The 19,894-nt window shown below is 42.1% G+C and overlaps 1 protein-coding gene across 2 annotated transcripts in view; it reads right to left on the reverse strand.

Moving 5' to 3' along the window:
* Positions 1 to 1,231: 1,231 nt before the first annotated feature.
* The window catches only part of SMPX (small muscle protein X-linked), a 48,373-nt gene continuing 29,710 nt past the window's right edge, over positions 1,232 to 19,894 (reverse strand). The window contains exon 5 of one of the 2 annotated variants that reach the window (XM_054581138.1): positions 1,232 to 1,665. The gene's annotated coding sequence lies outside the window, so the exon portion shown is untranslated. Of the gene's footprint in view, positions 1,666 to 11,409; positions 11,759 to 19,894 lie in introns of those variants that run through there. The other variant, XM_054581139.1, reaches the window with a different exon arrangement.

Here is a 19,894-nt window from a genome sequence, read left to right on the forward strand (position 1 = left end):
TAAGCCTTAATGACAAAAAAAACCATATTAAATATAAAACTCTCAAAAATCCATTTAACTTGTCTAATTATTTTGGTCTATACTACGCTGCAAATCTTACTTGGGGGACTGCATTAAAATATAAGGATAGTTTTTATAACATTAAGCCAGAATTTAATTTTGAGACTGAACATGGACTTATATATATATAAACAAAGGGAACACTGAGGTAAATTTTGTAAGCCTACCCAACTGCCTTCGTAAGGGAGGCACAGAATGGCCCAAGGCAACCAATACCCTAGTATTTAGAACCTGCTCTGCCGACAGATGATCAGGCTGCCATATTTCGTTCTGATTGATATTCCCTGCCCTGTATACCTATATTAGATTTAGATCACCAGGCTAAGCCACATCCCAGTGGGATGTCTGGAACCCATGACTAAATTGGCGCCCGCTCACAAAAACCTGAACCTTTCAGGCATCACTGAATTTGCAGTCAGTCACATGCGTACAGTGATAGTCCTGCTTTGGGAAGCTGAACTCTATGACACAAAAAAAAGCTAAAGACTCATTTTTGCTTGGGATGTTTAGAAGTACATCTGATTTATTTTAATGGCAGGCACTGAGAAAAGGAAGAAAGTCATGGTGTTAGGGGCTCTGTATACCAGGCAGGGGACACACTAGTGTTTAAAACACTGTGGTCCTGAGAAACTGGTCTCTCAAATCTTCATCGTGTGAAGTTGCCTGGCCATCTGGGAAGATCAGAAGACTCTAGAGGGGCATGGGTGATTCCTTTTGGTTTGTGACCATGTTGGCCATTGATTAAGTTTCATAGAGACTCTCCATGTTAGCAGCAGAAGACATGGTTCATCTTTCTTAGGACAACTAAGGTATGATCTGTCTGTCTCTTTAGTTCTAATCCCTCAGCTTTATTTTATTGTGCCTTGTGGTGAACTCTATATCCCATCTGGGAAGAGGGAATTTCTGAGCCTCTATAGAATTAAAATGCAGTCACCATAAAGTTCATGCTTGGAGGAGGAATATCAATGATGCCCAGTTCCTCAGGCAATACTTAACTTCATTTGCAGCGATAAATCAGCTATAGTTGTACCCATGGTACCCAATAATTCAGAATGAGCAGCCCCTACTTGGGCAATGTGAGGTTTGCTTGGCTCTGATATCTCATTTCTCTCCATGTGGGGAAATATGTAGCTCTCTAAAGATATAAAAATTAACTTAGTCTTGATTCATATTTTATATTTACTTGCATATTTATTTGAACTCATAAAAAGTTTATTGACATAATTCAGAAGGTAAAGAGCTAAAATACATTCCAAATAATGACCAAAATAGTGTGGGAAGTAGCTTAGAGAGCTTCCAATCAAAATTGCTGTTATGCATATTGCCATATCCTTCTTCATAAAATCATATCCCTTCTCAAAACTACACCTTCCAAGGGGTGAATTCTTGAGCTATCTGTTCTTCAAGGTGCCAAACATGAAGGTAAATTAAAGTAAGAAGGGCAGCCAACTAGAAGGAAGAGATATAAATGTACAAACAGGACATTTCTGCTAGAGTCTTGGGCATTCAGGAGGTTCATAATCTTCATACAAATATATATAAAATTTTTAGTGAGCTATTTTCATTTTAATCCATTCTCTTCCTCTTCAATTCTTCACATCAAGCCTGCAAAAGAGAAACCAAAGGAAGCGTTAGTTTTCATGAGATATTTTTAGGGGCAGCTTTAAAATCAGTACGATAGGTACAAGTCAAAATCAAACTTGGACAGTTCATCTCTCAAGTCCATGAATGTAAAGTGAATTATGAGTAGAGAGTGTGACCATGAACTTTGGCTCTATTGATTTAATTAATTCCAAACTAAATTAGGATGGCTTCCTTCTAAAGAATCGGAGTGTGATACTCACCTTATTTTTATGACTTGCAAGACCTTCAGTGACTTGTGGTCAATTTGCAATCATGGCTCCAGTTCTCCACCCCTCCCTGTATTCATCCCTATGGCCATGGCACTTTTTAGTGTCCTACTATTGTAGGTGGGGTATAATTCCTCACCTCTTGAGTTTGGCCTCGTGACTTGTTCAGCCAACAGAATGAGGCCAGGGGGATGGTATGCCAGTTCTGAGCCTAAGCCTCAAGAGGTATCACATGTTTTTGTTTACTCTTCTGTGCCTCTGCCATTGCCATGAGCAGGGTATGCCCAAGCTTGCCTGCTGATCCCAGGAGAAGGACAAGAAACATGTGGAGCAGAGCCACCATGGCTAACGTGTCCCAACCAAGCCCCATCTAGCCCAGAGCCCCCAGCTGCCAGAGATGCACAAGTGATCTCAGTCTAGACCAGCTGAGCCCCAAATGTATGAGCCAGAATAAGAAATGATTTTGTTCTAAGCCATTGGATTTGAGGGTGGCTGGTTACGCAGCAATAGCTAATTGGTATGCCATTTCTTTACAAAGCTCTTATAGTCAGGGATCATTGAACATTATTTACACATTTGTTTTCCCTTTTTTTCTTGGTGTCTATTCATTGTGTGTGATTCCTTATGTGATTGGGTTTAAACTTTTCTAAGAAATGGAATTCTCACATTTTTTTTTTTATTATGAATGGCTGAAGAAAGAAAACTCCACAGACAAGTGTCACCCCTGCTGTGGCAGACACTGTGGTATGGCTCTCTCCATATCCACCCACAGTCACCTTTTCCTTTGCTCTTTACTACAAAGACTAGTCACCAAATACTATACTTCCCAGGCTCTCTTATAGCTAGGGCAGCATGGGACCCAGTTTTGGCCACTGAACCCTGAGTACTCTACAGCAGAGGTCTTTCAGAAAGCTTTGCTGTCCTGTGTATTTCTTTAGATGCTACAAAGCCTATTGTGTCATTTAGCAGCATTGCTGTGATGCAGTTTGTGTTATATATACTCATTGTTGAGATGAAATACATACAGATTCAAAAAGCAAAGTGAGTAGCTCAGAGTCTCATTGCTGGTAAGTAGAAAACCTAGGATTTGAACCAAGATCCGTGCCCCAGCTTGGGCTCCTTCCACTCCACTAACAGGGAAGGTTTGGATGGTTCTAAAACTAGAAGGAAAGGTAGGAAGGTAATGATTGCAGAACTGAAAAACATTATCACCAGCAGTTAGCACAGACTCTTATATATTTCTCTAGCTTTTTTTTTTTTTTAGAAACTCAGTTTTTACTCCATGCCAGTAACCAGGAGGAAGCAAGATACCACCTCCTTCCCTGTGCAGAATTTCCAGGTGAAATGCATTTTGTTGAACGGCAAATCCACAGCCTCATTCCAGCCCACCACATGGGCCTGTCTCTGACCACTTTCTCTCATACAGCCTGCACTGAGTTTGCTGGTCAGTTACTGCTTCTATAACATGACAAGAACCTTCAGGCCTCTCCCTGTTTGCTTATAACTTTTGACTAAGATCTCCTCCATGCTGTATTGTAATCATTTACCAATAGGCATAATCTCTCTCCTTAACAGCTTTCCTGCCATAGCTGTCCTGCCACTAGGCTGTGACCTTCTGAAGGGTGTGAACATGTCCTATTCATTTTTACATTCCATTGCCTATCATAGCACCTGACACCTAGCAGGGGCCTGAGGGCTGATGAGTTGGAACACTGGAGAAGTGAGAATAGGACAAGAACTGGAGTTGGAGTTACATATTCCCCAATGTGAGGCAGCAGGAATGAGCAAAGGGCCATCGGTGCAGTAAATCAGGAGTGTTGATTGGATGTGCCACATCCCCACAGTGCTGTCGGGTCTGCCCTAGGCCCCAGCCACAGCCTCATCATGGCTATGTGTACACTTAAGCCATTTTACTGCTATGGTCACTGTCTTGGGTGACATATGGCCAGTGTCAGGCTAAGTGAGAGGCCAAGACAAGCTGCCCTTGAAGCCAAGACATTCCGTCAGCTTCTCTGAGCAGCATGGGAGGGGTGATGATTCATTGCAAATTGTCACTTAAGCATGTTCTATGAGGTGTAGTTTTTCTCTGAGAAGTGACCAGACTGTGAAGCACCATCTGCAACCCAGAAGTGGGAACCATTTCTATAACAGCTTTGATATAGACTTTGACCAGCACATATCTATCCCAGGTAGTGAATTTATGGCTATACTGAGAAATTTAGGATGAGTCATTCGCAGTGACTTTTCAGCGACTATTTAAAAGCCCTGAGATGTTCCTCATGATTGCTTCAGCTGGTGGATCTCCCTGACTTTGAGACAGTTTCAAAAACACAGAGAACCCTTTATCCAGTTTGCCCAAACCACCGAGGTGGCTGTATTGCTCAGAAAAAAACAAAAGCATGGAATTCTTGCTGCCCTACTGGCCTCAGGGACAGTTCTCTTCCCCTTTGCTCAATGTGCCTGTGAGCCAAGGAAGCCTGGGGAGCCTGGCTGAACAGGGGGATGCTGGGACAGTGCCATCAGCCTGTGCTGTGTGGGGGTGGAGGAACAGCTAGCTGATGGTGATGTTGCCGGCTTTGAGTGTCTACTATGTGCCAAGCATGCCACCACTGACTGCACCATTACCTCATTTAATCTATAAAGTGAACCTGATTCTTCCTTGTAGAAGGAGCCAGGCAGGAGGCAGCAGAGGGAACTGAGGAGTCGTTGCAATTCACTTTCTGCAGACCACCCTGTATCCACACCCCCCCCAGCTCCCCTGTCCTTTCCAGGTCCCAGTAGAATTCCAGAGGGCCCAACAACCTTGGACACATGACACTGCTGATGGATAAGGTCACACAGGGTCCTTCCAGAAGTGCAAAGTCCCCCAGAGGACCAGAGTTTCTCTCCTTGGCCTTGTGGGACTCAGTGTGTACTCAGATTGGTTGTATGTTACTGAAATACAAGAATCCAGGAATCCAGAGACCTGGGTCAGGGCTCGAATTTAGAAACGGGAACAATGGGAAAGGATCCAGAGCTAAAATTGCTCAGGCTGGAAAGCTTACTTGTTTGTCGGGTTGTTGGAATGCAAGTGTGTTGGGCAGTATCCCAGGCCACACTGCTGTGCTGCCTAGACACCAGCTGTCAGCTATTCCCCTGTGTCCTGTTCTACCATAGGGGACGTTTGTAAGAATGAAGGGGGAGGCAAGACACCCTGCTGAAAAGTCACTCTCCAGGTACCCCAGACACCTTTTGTACCCAAAACAAAAGGACTCAGAAGCCCCACTTCTAGTTTGGGAAAGGCTCACCTTGGCTGGTGCAGGGATGATACACCCAATACCTGTCTATGTCACCCTAAGTCCAGGCTGAGGAGCATGTGATGTTTATGCCTTGCCATGACCCATTTATAGCTGGGTTACTCATAGTAGCCATGGCCCCACATGTATCATTTAGGAAATAGACTCCACTCAACACTTGTCTGCATTTTGTCCTTTCACCAGACTCTCGGGGGCAGTGCAATGATTATTTCCTCTTACATGGTGCTAAATCATAGAGCCATAAACACAGTGACACTTAAAAGTAGTCAAGAAAAAGACTGTGCTTCATGTTCTGTCCAGTTCCATATGCAACGGCCGGCCGTGCACCCAGAGCAGGCTGGCTGAAGCTTTGGAGTTTGTTAGAGGACATTTGTGGAGCACATTCGCACGCACTGTCCCATGCACTCATCATGACCACATGATGAGGACAGCAGAGCAAGCTACAAATAAGGTTCCTTTGGAACCTCACGCACCAAGGTCAGAAGGCAGGAAGTGCACAGCCTGGATTTGCCCCCAGGCAACTCCAAACTTAGAACTCTTTCTGGTATCCCAAATAGCCACTCAGAAAGTAAAAGGAAGAAAGCTCCAAGTAAAAACTTTAAACACTTTTCTTAAACTATAAAATATCCACCAAAATTGGCTTTTGTGCACATGAAGACTTCGGTGGCTAACATAAAAACTGAAATGTTTCAACCAATACCTACTAAAAACAGGAAAGGTGTGAGAGTCACAAAGAGCAGACTTTGAGGGGAGGGGATTCTGCACCTGAAATTGATATTCAAGTAGTGTAATGTGCTAGGTGTGGAGAATTTAAGTCACTTTAAGGCAAAGACAAATTACATGTCCAAGTCAAATTTCATTAAAATAAGTTCAAAAAGTTTTTAATCCAATTGTATTGAGAATTTGTTGTATTGGGCATCAAGACAGAGTTGGGGGCCAGTGGCTCAGACAACACTGAATTTGGGAGATCTTGTTGGAGAAAGAGGCATAATCAAGATCACTAATGGACCCTGGTTCTGTGGTCAATTTCCCTCCATCAGACCACAGGACTCCCTGTTTCTAAAGGGGCCACTGGCTTCCCTGGGGAAACACTAACCCAAGACTTCCCTAGCAAGCAGAGCTGAATAACACCCAGATGCAGACAAAGTGATAAACCAGCCAAGCATATTGCTTTCTTAACCAGGAAGTTATCAGAGTCTCTGAAGACAGTGAAACCCTCCCATGTTGTTTAGGCCTGTGCAATCGAAGCCTTCAGACAATGGTGCTTAGATAAAAAATACCCAGCCTCTTAAATCTGTCTAGCAACAGTCTGTGGCAGCCAATGGTTCTGGAACATCCAAGTGGAAAACCAATTCCTTGACATAAAGTTAACAGAACCTATGAAACAAATGTAGGGCCTCCCTGTCTCCCTCTCCAATAAGGCATCCTGGAAAGCATATTGTCATGGTGATCACCTTACAGCTGATTGACTTTGCTTATTTGTTTATTTGGTTTTATAGTAACAACGATGGTAGTGAGTAACCCAAAGACTCAGAATCCGATAAAAACCTGGCCTTGTACCATCAGGCAACAATATAACTAACTATAAAGCTTTACAATATTCTAAAATAGTAAAACTATTTTCAAAGATAAATGAAACTAGAGCTTTAGTATTGCTTCTCATTTTAGAAATTTGGAAATTAATATCCAGGGGGTTGAGCTACTTGTCCAAGGTCACATAGCTATTTAATGGCTGGTCCAGGATTTAAAGCCTGTCTGGAGCTCTTTCCCCTATACTAAACTCTTTCAACTCTCGTATAAAGCAGGCATAAGTAATCTGTGCATATTGACAGGACATTAGAGTACCTTGCATGAACAAGTGATACATGGAAATATATCTGTAGTGTGTCAATAATTTGACTTAACATTCTTGTACTTGTGCTAATGAATACCAAAATTTAATTTTTTAAAATGTCATGTCTTCCCCAACTTTAGCAGGGATTCTATTTAATATTTATAGAGTAAAATGCACAAATCTTAAGTGAACAGCTTGATGATTTTTTTCATGTGTATATACCTATGTAAAGCTTTCATTTTTACATAGCTCTTAAATACTACTCTATATGCCAGCATATCCTCAAGGTTTTGTTTGTTTGAGAAAAACTAGTTTCAAGTGATGACAAAACAAGTTTCATTTTTAAAAGAAAGGGAGGGGAAGAGAGGGGACAAAAGAAACTTTCCATGGTCAGATCAGTTGAAAAATACTGGGCTAAGCAAAAATAAACCATTTTCTTAGTTTTAGGGCTCCTCAGAGTTTTAAATGTCCAAATGCATGTTATGTGATGTGTGTGGATACAATACCATGAAAAATTTTCAAAATTCAGTCAATCGCTGAACCATTTTTTTCTAGTGTTCTACTGTTTGCATTCTTTTTTTCATTTGTCATTCATCGTATCACATATAGTCTGTTTTATCAGATGGATACACCAGAGTTTAGTTTAATCAAATCATTTTATTGGACACTTAGGTTCTTAATCCATTGCGCTATCATAAATTAACAAAACTTTTCCACATGGATATTTTCTTTAGGATGGCTTCTGCGAAGGCCTAAGTGGGTTAGGCCTTTTCCCATTTACAAAGCCCCCTGCCCTCATCATCCAGACCAACATAGCACCTGCTTTATACAATGGACATTCGATATCTGTTGAGAGAATGAGCAAGTGTCTGTTTCATATCATTTTCCCACTCATCTCTGTGAATTTTATAAAGAGAAAATTGATAACTCTGCTTCATTGAGCATCCCTTTGATTACTAGTGAGGCTGTATGTTTTCTCATGCTTCTCTACTAATTACACATCCACTTTTGAGAATTGTGAGCTCATTTCCTTTATCTGTTTATCTATTAAGGTGTTAGTGTTTTGCTTCTCAATTTGCATGGGCTCTTTACATAATTGTACATTTCATGCAAAACAATTTTCTTGATCGAGTTTTCTATTTAATGTTTTTTCAAGTACAGAATTTTTTTTTTAATTAGTAAGGTTTTGTGGGATGGTTTCGATAGCTCTTAATTCTTTGAAATGCTATCTGGGGAAGCTTAATCAATGACTTCATTTTTTTCCCCCAAATCATTCCCACCATTATTTTAAAAGTTAGTTATAGCCAAATATCAACTTTTGAAGGCATTATTAAAGAGCTTTAATTTTATCATCTTAAAAGTGATAGGAGGTTGCCCTGGGAAGGTAGCTCAGTTGCTTAGAGTGTTGTCCTGACCTCTGGTCAGGGCACATACAAGAATCAACTCCTCTTTTCTTCTTCTTCTCCTCCTTCTTCTCTCCTTCTCCTCCTTCTTCTCTCCTTCTCCTCCTCATTCTCCTCTTCCTCCTCCTCTGCCTTCCTCCTCTTTTTCTTCATCACCCTCCTCCTCTTTTCTTCTCTCTCAAATCAATAAATTTTTTAAAAAGTGATAGAAGATCCAAAAAAGATGTTCATGGAAAAGAAAGAAGCATCACTTTGAAAATGTGGAGTCTAGTTTATAGGCTATTATAAATCACTCTCAAAGTTGTAGGGTGTTTTTTTAACCACCCAGAATTTCACCGTCCAATTGGCTGCACATTAGAATCACCTAGGGAGTTTTTAAAACTCCCAAAGCCCAGGCTGCCCCAAACCAATGACATCACAGCCTCTGGCTCTTGGATCAGTAATTTTTAATCAGTATTTTTTAAAACTTCTCCAGGCCTTTGATGTGCAGCCACAGTTGAGAATCACTGGCCTAAAAGCAAGCACTTGTCAGATGTCTTGTTAAACTGCAGATTCTGAGCCAAGAGGTCAGGGGTGGACCTGGGGTTGTACATTTCTAGCAAACCTGCAAAAGGATGCTGTTATCGATCCATGGACCATGCTTTGAGGACTAAGGGTCTAGAGCAGTGGTCCTCAGTAGGGGGCAGTGGGTGGTATTTTGCCCCCCTGGTGGATATTTGGCAATACCTGGAGATACTTTCTGTTATTACAACCAGGAGGAGAAGGTGCCACTACCATCTTCTGCATGAGGGCCAGGGTTGCTCGAAGCATCCTACAGTAGTACCTAGGATAGCCCCACCCCAAAGAGCTATCTGGCCCAAGTGTCTTTAGCACTGAGACTGAGAAATGCTTCTGTAAAAGAAGATATCCCAAACCCTAAATGGGAGAGCTGTGTGTTCTGGTGTGAAGAGTGGCCCCTTCTGGGAAGCATTTCTCATAAAATATATGAGAAATTTTCTGATCAACTTTAATGAGATCGAGTCCCTTCTGGGAAATTAGATTTACCTGCCTTACTAAATAAGCCTTGTTATGGAGTTTAATGACCATTTGTACCTGGCCTACCAATGTTACCTAACCGCATTTTTTTTTCCAATTCTAAGTTTTTGAACTGGCTTTTTGAAGCCTCTTGAAGCAACTTTGAAATAAAGCTTCAGGATATTCTTACAATCAATTCATCAGAGAAATTGCTGCAATAAGCTTTGCCTTGCCAGTCTCGAAGCTGCTGCCTAGGTGGGACCCTGCCTGTACATTCAACATTACTGAGTGTCTGCTGTGGAAACACTTTGGCACAGGCTGTGCCTTCAGATCACAGCTCACCTGCTTCCTAGCTGTGTCACCAGGAGCAAGTGCCCTTCCGAAGTCTAGGAAAACATTAGTATTGGGCTCACAGGATTGGTGTGAGGATAATATATTCAAACCTTTAGTAAGATGCCTCCTACACAGTAAATACTCAATAAGTGTGCATTTATTATTACTTTTATTCTGAGATGAAGACCCCAAAAAGCTTGTAAGTCAAGACATCCCTTCCTCCCCCTCTGCCATCCAAGCAGAATTCAGTCTTTGTCATCTTGGCCTCAAGCTGGTGGTTGGTGGAGCTCTACATGGGTAAAGAGAATTGAAAGGAGTGAATGCAGTTGAAATTACAGAAGGAAGAAGGGCTGGGACCATCAGCAGATAACTAGATTTTGGGGAAGGAGTGGAAAAAGGTTTGTACTGTTTTGGGTGAGGAAATATTGGGCTGATATCAAGAGACTTTTTAGGTAGTTTTACTGTGTGTTGTACAATGTAAACATCTCTTAAGTAAAGATTTTACATTCCTTGCTGGGCCATTTTTGGCTATCAATTTGTTTCTTTTAGGTGAGGCTCTGTGTTTAAATGGTCTTAAAGGTGGAAACCGAATTCCTGGTATTATTTTGGTTGCATTATATGCCAGAAAATGTTTTAGGTACTGTGGACATACTAGTGGACAAGTTATCCCCCTTCCTGGGACTGAACATCTAGAAGGAAAGGCAGACAATAAAGTAAGTGATGACAATCCACTCCTCCATGGTGATGGGTACTGCTGCGATGGGACAGACACAGGAAGTGTGACCACTTTCTCCACTTTAAGAAGCTGTGGAAAAGCTTTTCAGAAATAGAATTAAAACTGAGACCTGAATGATGGGTAGGGGTTAGCCAGCTAATGGATAGGGGAGGGAAAATTGGAAATTAATACTCTGAGCATGTGTAAAAGCCTAGAGTCAGCACGGCACCTCCATGAACTGGGAGACATTCACTAGGATTGGAGCGAGGAATGCCCTGGGTGGGGAGATATGCTAGATGGGAACAAACTGGAGAGTCTGAGCCCATTAATGCAGGCCCTTAGGGTAATGGGCAGCCACTGAAGGATGCTCAACGGGGCAGTGACATTATCACTTCTGTGTTTTTTCTTTTTTCGAAAGATCTGTTGACTGCAGGGCTCTGGCAACTAAAAAACAAGAAGAAAAGGCTTTGAGGAGTGAAGTGCACAAGTCACTTTGACAGCTTTGGGCCATTAATGCTTCAGTTGTCCATTGAGGTCACCTGTGTGACAGCAACAAGAACAGTGGACAAATGGAGTTTGCAAACCTTTCAAGATGAACAGAGGGGTCAAACATCAGAATTCATAGCACTTGGCCAAGGGCTCTTGCCTGAGGACTAAAATAGGAGGTCCCTCAACCATTAGGAAAGGCCCAGGGGCTCCTCACTGAAGCATTTTAGCTCCAGATCTCAAACTGCCATCAGATACTTAGGAAAATTTCCACAGGCCACACAAGCATTACTTGGAGAACTAAATACAAGACAAATCACAAGTGATTACAGACTGCTGGGTGGGCAGTGGGGACTCATACTGTTCTCACCTGTCAATTTACAGTACTTTATGGACTAGGAAGAATATGAGCTTAAATAAAGCAGAAATGGACAGTCTGTCCAATCTCATGGCTTAATTTATTGAACAAGTAAAGTAAATTTTGGGGATAGGGGGGAGACGGATCCATTCCTAATGATTTAACCATTAATAAAGGCTTGCTATAAATGGAACTCAGGAGAGAAGGTAACTTGTCAGAGGGCAAAGGAGTGGGCCCCATTAGATGAAATAGGTCAGGCAGGGAGAATGTCATCATATCTCCTGACTGGTTACGTTGATCAGAGATGACAGGCCTTGTCGTTTTCTAACTGATTGAAAAGGCAAAGAGAACATACAAGGGGTTTCTTTCTTCTTGTTGCCCTTCTCAGATGGTTGTTTCAGAGAGGATCCTGAAAAGAAAAGAACTGATAACATTTATCACAGTTTTGAGCTTTGTACTTAAAAATCTGTGGGGGTATGTGCATATCTGTTTGTGTGTGTTTTCAGGGAAAACAACAACAACAACAACAACAACAACCCTGTGCTTCTCATAGGCAGCCCCTGTGGCTGGGTCTCAGTGTCTTTCATTTGGGATTCATAAAACAGCAAGTTCTGAGGAGGGTGGCCCTTGCATTGGTTTGATTTTTGGTGATACTCTTTGCTCTTTTTCTTGGTTTTTGTTTTCTTTTTTTCTTGTGGTCGTTCTTGTTTTCATTCTCAGAACAAGCCAAGGAGAGGAAACAGTGTGCAAAAGCTAAAATTTATCCCTAAAACGCTGGATTTGCCTTCCCTAAGAGGTTCTGGTTTCTTTTCTCTCCTTTTGGAGCACCTTGTCCCTAATGACTCAAGTGAAGAAAAACCTTTCCCAAGTGTTGGGAGTATGCACTTTGCTTATAGATTGTTTAGTTTATAAAGGCTTCCTTTGTAAAAATCACTAAGGAAACTGGCTTCACATTTGGAAATAACCTTTCTAATCTCCCCAAAGATAAACAACATTTGGTGTTTAAAATAAATATAAGAAACTGTGGGTGGTGAAGATCAGTGGGGTTGAAAGAAAAGCACATACTGAAATGCTAAGGCTCTGGGCAAACCTCACTTCTCTGGACCTCAGTTTACTCATCAGTTAAAAAAAAAAGAGGGGTAGACTACAGCTGTGGACATCCTCCAGTTGGCCCCCAATGAGTCTTGCCTCCTGGTATTCACACCTTTGTGTCGTTTCCTCCACCACTGAGTAGGACTGACTTGCATAATCAATAGCATATCACAGAAATGATGGAGTGTGACTTCCAAAGCTAGGTCATAAAAGCCATTACAGTTTTTGACTTGCTGTATCTCGGATTATTGGCTCTGAGAGAAGCCAGCTGCCATGTTGTGAGGGCACTCAAGCAGCGCAATGGTGAGGTCTACATGGGAATGCTCCAAGGCCTCCTGACAACAGTCATCACCAACTCGCCAGTGGCATGAGTGCACTATCTTGAAAGTGGACCTTCCAGTCATAGTCAAGGCTTTAAATGACTGCAGTCCCAGCCAACATCTTAACTGAAACCTCATGAGGATCCACAGGCCAGAACCACCCCCACTCAGCCACTTCTGGATTCCTGACCCACAGAAACTCTGAGATAATTTTTATTATTGTTTTAAGCCACTAGATTTGGGATAATTTGTTTTACAGCAAACTATAACTAATACAGTTGCCTTAAACCAAGCCCAGCTGTTATCATTTATGTTAATGAATAGGTGTTATTGGTCAGAATCATAAAAAGTTGGTGTTTCCTTTATGTTCAAAACCAGATCCTAGCTTTAGGGTAGGACCACATGGCTTCAGGCATTTCTGAAATGGTGACTAGCCAACTCCTAGAGGCCTGGCATCCTGAGAACTCATGGATCCAGCTTTGTGGGGGCAGGCCAACATAGCTAGCTGACCTATCAGTTACGCTTTAGCATATCACACTGAAAAAATCCAATTATATTATGTTTACACTGAAAGACTGAACTTTTTAAAAGAAACTCCAGTGGAATGGGGACTTCCCTGGACTCTCCACTTAATGAGTCACTCCAAAGGGTGAGAAAGCAGCCCTGGCAGCTTTTAGAATGTTGCGATAGGAGTTAAAAGTTACTGAGTTCATGGTCAAACCCAAGTGACTCCCCAGGGTAGGGGACAAATTTGGAAAGCAGGGGGTATAGAGAGGACCTACTAGGCTGTGTCTTGGTTGGACTAAGTGACATCGATGGTCCTCTGACCTATGAGGATGTGACTCTACATATTGGTGGCTAGACACATATCACAACACTGACAAGGCACAACATACTAATTACTGGGGACCAGAGTGTCCTCAGCTCCTTCTCAGCCTAATATGGCTAGTGTTCTTGACTCATATGGCAGTCTGGATAACTTAGCATCTCTTCCCCATGTTCTATCCCAAGCAGAGGCTGCAGCTCGCTAGTGGATCACCCTCTGAGTAAATGTACCTCTATGCTGCATGATTTTCCAAGAATGCTTAGCTGTTTTCCACATTTAGACACTTTCATCCCAACAACATTGGCATTCAACCAAAGAAATACTTTTCCAAGCAAGAAAAATTTCATTCTGGCTTGTCCAGGTTGTATCTGAGAAACATCCTTTAACTCAGCCCTTCTTACCCAAGTCCTTAGGCTCATCTGGTAGTCTCATGAAATATACCTCAAAGAGTTAATTGCTCAGAGGTGGGGCTCAGGCAGGTCCAGGTGGCCCTAGCATGCAGTTAGTGCTGAGGACCATGGGCCTAACTGTATCCAGCAATTTGCTGCTGCCTGACTCCAGGACTAAGTTAACTAAAATAAAAATATGGGTCATCCAAAGCCCAAGGCTGGGCAACTCAGATTTTCAGAAACTGGCCCCAGTTCTTATGTCATAATATTTGAGAAAAGCTATACAGCTGCTTCCTAATCAGCCAAATAGTTGTGATCCTGGTCCTGTTTTGTACTGGACTTGAAAAGTGTTCAAATTTAGAACCCTTTTTTTGTGTTTTGCTTCCACTGTCTGGACATCTATAACAGTATGCTTGAATGAAGATTATCAACCCCAGCTTTTGGTCTCTGCATATATTTAAAATTTGGCAAGTTTTTCCTTGGAAATATTTACATAGAGATTAGAAAAGTGATTCCTCTTCTTTCTGCCCAATCATTGCATCCAGGGATCTCTTTGTATTATTTCTGACAAATGTGGTGAGCTGCATTTGGCCTGTGGGCTCTGGTTTGCCAACTCTTAGACTGTAGCAGTGTCAGAACCTAATAAACAGTTACAGAAATTAATGTTGTATCAGTACATTTAAGTGACTGGTAGAAAAGTTGATGTCACTAGCAGAATTCTTCATCCATTATATTAGGATTGTCTGCATAATTTACACAGCACATTTTATCCCATGCAGCTTTTCTCACCTGCTACATAAACAGTCAACCTGGGAAAATGATTAAGAGGCAGGCAGCCTAGATATGAATCCTGGCTGGCCCACTTTCTGGTTGTGACACCTCAGGGGAAATCACATAACCTCTCTGTGCCTCAGTTATCTCACCTGTAAAATGGAGCTCTTATGTGTACTAACTCATTTAAGAATCACAAGGTAAAGTGCTTAGGACAGTGCCTGACCCTTGGAAGCTCAATTATAAGCATTGATTATTGTGATTTTATTGATATTTCATATCTGAATTTCAGCAAGGAAATTTGACCAAGTTGCTCACTATACCTTTGGATAACAGCTATAAAACTGTGGACCAAGTGATGAAATAGTTAGAGAATTTTTAATGTCCAGACCTAAACAATCTAGATTAATGGCCCTGGGTCAGTGTGTATCGAAGTGTGGCCCCCAAACCAGCAGCATCAGCCCCTGGGAACTTGTCAGAAGTGCAAATTCTCAGGTTCACCCCAGACTTACTGATTCAGAAGCTCTGATTCTGGAGTTGGGGGACAGCAGTCTAAGTTTCCAAAAGCCCTCTAGAGATGATGCTGATGCACAGGAAAGTTCAAGAACCACTGCTGTAGGCCAATCTAAAGAGTTTCCACTGCTCCACCCCACAGGATGCTGTCCTTGGTGCTGCCTTGTCCCCACTTTTCTCAAAATCTCAGTTAAAGACAGGGATGAGCTTGCTTCTTAAACTGGCAGATCAAACATGCAAAGCCAGCCTGGAGGAATAACTACACTCTTGGATGCTAGAAATGATCTCAGTTGGTTGGAAGTCCCAGCCAATATTCATAAACTCGCTTTGATTTTTAATAGAGATAGCTTTATTTTTACTTAACACAAGTTTCTAACTCAACTTTCTTGGCATTTGAATTCCTACATGTTTAGTGCAATTTTCCAGGACGACATGGGTATCTAGGCACTGTGTTCCTTGGTAGCACTGTGGCTGAGACTACAGGATTGAAGCATATTGATCCCAAGTACAGGAGCAATTTCATGTCATTTCATAATGTCGGCTAGTGAGAAAGGGTGCCACCAAGGATGGAAATCTGAATCTGCAGTCAATTATGGGGGGAGGAACGTGAGATGGTGAGGAGGTCCAGGGGTCATTTAATGCAGTTGCATTTGCCACCTGTGCTGGTCTCTGAACATTATCAGCTGCTTTGTCTTATCTGGGTCTTGGGCTCTTCTTCCCATGCACTGAGAGCCCCTGCCAGCCAGGGCCTCTTAGACCAGCCTAGTCGGTGGTGTGGCCTGCTCCAGGCAGTGAAAGCAGATGTATAATTGACCTGTAATTGAATTGGATTTGGCTCAGAATGACTCCCAGGCTCCCTCTCTCCCAGCAGATAACCAGCAGTCAACTTCTGCAGGGAGTCTGGGCTGCCATTTCTTGGCTGTTGGTAATGATGGAGGGCTTTCCAGAAGAGTTGACCTTTAGGGTGATGATTTGGGGGTATCTTAAAGTGAAGTTTTACCCAAGCTCATTTGTTTGGTGCCTGGTCTTTCTGAAATTAACACATTTCAATGTGATTTTCAAATTTGGATCAAATCTGTGTGTGTGTGTGTGTGTGTGTGTGTGTGTGTGTGTGTGTGTGTTTATATGTATGTGTATAAAGGCCATGGTATAATTTTTTTTTAATTAGGCAGCAAGAAAACAGTAAATAGAGATGTGAATTGAGATAGTACTTTTCCTTTGGAATATATCTATAGATAGAAGAGGGTAGATTAATCCTAGCTATCTTTCTATGTCAGTGAGAAAAGCCCTTCTGGGTAGAAGCAGAGACATTATCTGTTCAGTTCTGGACCGTGGCACAGGCTGTAACTAAGCGCACCCTGGCACCACTATAGACTACATGGTGATTTCACTTTTCTGATTAAAAAAGATCTTACTCATTTTTAATAGATGGACTTAACTAGGCTTAATTAATAATTAGTCTTAAAATAAAATTTCTCTGGAGGGAGATGAGGATACATCTCACAATCTTCCACCCTGGGTGAAGTTGGAAGTCACATAAGAATGAACTGCAAATTCAATTCCTGCCCTACCTGTGTGAGACAACTATTGTGAGCCTTGAGAGAATGAATACAGAAGTACTTTGGAATTCTTAAAATTAACTGCAAGGGCTTGTTAATATTGCTTCGATTAGCCTCTAGTTAGATGTGATTTTGTTTTTTGCCACAAAATTCCAAATAAGTCTCTGTTTCCTCATTGATTGGCTCATGATGCATCCTTAAGTGGCCATTTCACAAGGTCTCCAAGCCACCATCTTCTTTGACACCTGTATACTGCAAAGCAGACATAACTTAATTATCAAATTATGTAACACCAAAACAAGGGAGAAGACAATTCTGGAGAGTAATAATAGTTGAAAATTAGGTGTGAATGGGGCATAAACCAGGACAAAATGTCATACAGAAGACATCAAGAGCACTTCTGGATGTTTTGATCAACATGGATCTTGTTTTAGTTCTCCAGCAGTACATAGTCTATGTACAAAAAATTGCTAAAAAGATGAGATACCTCTTTATGCTCAGTAAAATGGTGTCTGAAATAGCTTGTTTCACTTTTCTGTGATAGGAAGACAATACCAGTTTTACTCTCCAAATATTTCTTACCAATTTTCTTTGGAAACAGTTACGTGCTGCAGGTTTTCAAAAATGGGACTGCAGTGCCTCCTCCAGGACAAAGAGTATACTTGCAGGATAGCAATCCTCTCATGGCTGGCTTAAGCTCAAAGGATTCACGGGTAGGTGGTGACTGAGGAAGAGATCTTCCCAGATGCTTCATGCCTCAGTGAGCTCATATTAGTCACAATTAGTGGGTTTTCATTTTTGGTGAGCTTTTTCATATCCCATGGAGAAACATGTAGAGCTATTCTTTAGAGAGTATTTCCTTCAAAAACCAACAACCCCAGCCCTTGAAGAAAAGGGCAGAGGGCATCAGCAAGTTGTGGGGAAAACAAAGGGAATGAACACTTTTTGGATGTCAGTTTATGCCAGATGCCCCATTTGAGTCAACTCGCTCTCATTACAGCTCCCTGTCAAGATTGGAGTTATCATTCCCATTTATAGATGTGGTTCAAAGTGATCAGGAACCTGTCCAAGGACACAGACATAGCTGGAAGCAGAGCATAGGTGTGTCCACTCTATCCAGCACATCCAGTGCCTGTTGTCATACATTAAGTTCCTTCCAATAGTAATGTGCTATCATTAGTAATAATAATAGCTACCACTGTACTGAGGACTTTAAACACACTATGTAATTTGGTGTTTCTCAAATTCAGCACTGTTGACATTTTCTGTGGGCACTGTCCTGTGCATTGTGGGATGTTTATTGGCACCCCTGGCCTGTCCCCACTAGATGCCAGTAGTACCTGCCCTAAGGTGTTACAACCAAATATGTCTCCAGACATTGCTAAATGTCCCTTAGGGTGGGGAACAAAATCACCCTGTGAGGTGGCTATTTTTATCATTTTTCAGGAAAAGAAACAGTGATTGTGGCATATCACAGACCAAGGGAATAGCGAAGCCAGGACATGAACCTGTACCTTAATCGCCTCTAAATTGTATGCTCTTCAACCTTTGTTCAGTAGACTATCTGTTTTCCAACACCCCATGTAGAATCTCCATCACTTATATTCCAAAGACTGTGTCTTGTTTCTTCTTCATTCCCACTGCAGCCATTATGTACTGATGTCCCCTCTCACATCCTCAGCTCGACTGTGAGGTCCTCGAGTGGGGTTGTTTTGCATCCCCTATATCACCTACCTCTAAAGGCATAGTGCCTGGCATATAGCGGGTGCACAGATAGATGTTCACTTAAATGAGTGAATTCATTCCACTACTTTAATCCTTTCCATTCAAATCTAGTTCATGCTGTGAACTTGCCTTATGAAGAAAAAGGTTAATTCGGCCAAGGTAAGTTCCAAGTAGCTCATGTACAAAATGATTAGAAAGTAAAAATTAATTTAGGCTGAATAAATGTATGTTTGAACACTCAGAATTTAATAAACCTGTTTGGTACATTTTCAGGAATTAATTGCTGCCTCTGGAACTAAAGGGCAGCCGTGACTGCTATCATTTATATACAAAATGGGGAATCAGGCAAGAGCTAGGCAGTAAAATGTGTATTACTTGTTAAGGATTTGGCTATGCCTGCTACACATCAGGACAAGTCTTTTGGGGTGGAAGGAAGAGCCACCATCCTTCCTACAGAAGGCATCCAATGACTTTTGGGCAGTAGGATATGCTTGCTTTCTGATGTTTTTTCCGCAGTGAAGATACAGGGTTCTGAGCAGCCTTTGTGCCACCTGCCTGGATGAAAGTGATTCCAATCTGTTGACTGCTAAATAGAAATTTCCCTCGGTGAGAAGCCAGTTGACCATTCCTGCCTGGGATTAAAGCAGCCACCACCTCACCATCTGCAAAAAGCCCTAAACCAGGGGGTGTGGGATGATCAGTTCACAGGCAGGGAGCGGTGGCAAGGGAATACAAGTGAAATGTGCAAGTCTCAATCTGCTCCTCCTGATTCCTTCTCCCTCTCAAATGCCACAACACGTGGAGGGAGTTCAAACAAGCAGCATTGTCACGATGCTGCCAAGCCTGATTAGACAGCTTGGAATTTACTTCTCTGGTTTGCTGTGTGGGCTGCACACAGCGTGAGCAGGAATGAGAGAAAAGGCTTCATGGGTAGGAGACGGCTGTCTCATGATGACACAGAGCCGCCTGCCAAGCCCTCCCTCATCCTGCTCATCCCACTCATCCCAAGAGCAAAAGCAGGCTCTACAGAGCTCAGAGGCCTGGTATTTCTCTGCTGCAGTTTTGTCAGCATCGGACCAGGTCCTTGTCACCCCTAGCACTGCCACAATCACTGCTGTTCTATTTCCCTCTTCTCCTCCCCCTTTTGTTCCTTTCCTTCTCTTCCTTTGCCTTTCTCTCATTCTCTCTCTCTTTCATGCTTTCTCTGACATTTAAGGACATTAACCCTTTTTTCAGAACTCTTAAAAAGAGCAAGTTATTTGTGCTTCCATGCTATGTGTTGCCTATTCAACTGAACCCTGGTTCATATGTGTATCCCCAAAAATGGCATCCTCAATGCCTGGTGCATAC

This window comes from Pteronotus mesoamericanus, unplaced genomic scaffold, assembly GCF_021234165.1.
Source record: "Pteronotus mesoamericanus isolate MK-2021 breed Mesoamerican mustached bat unplaced genomic scaffold, CSHL_Meso_final contig_65, whole genome shotgun sequence".
NCBI lineage: Eukaryota > Metazoa > Chordata > Mammalia > Chiroptera > Mormoopidae > Pteronotus > Pteronotus mesoamericanus.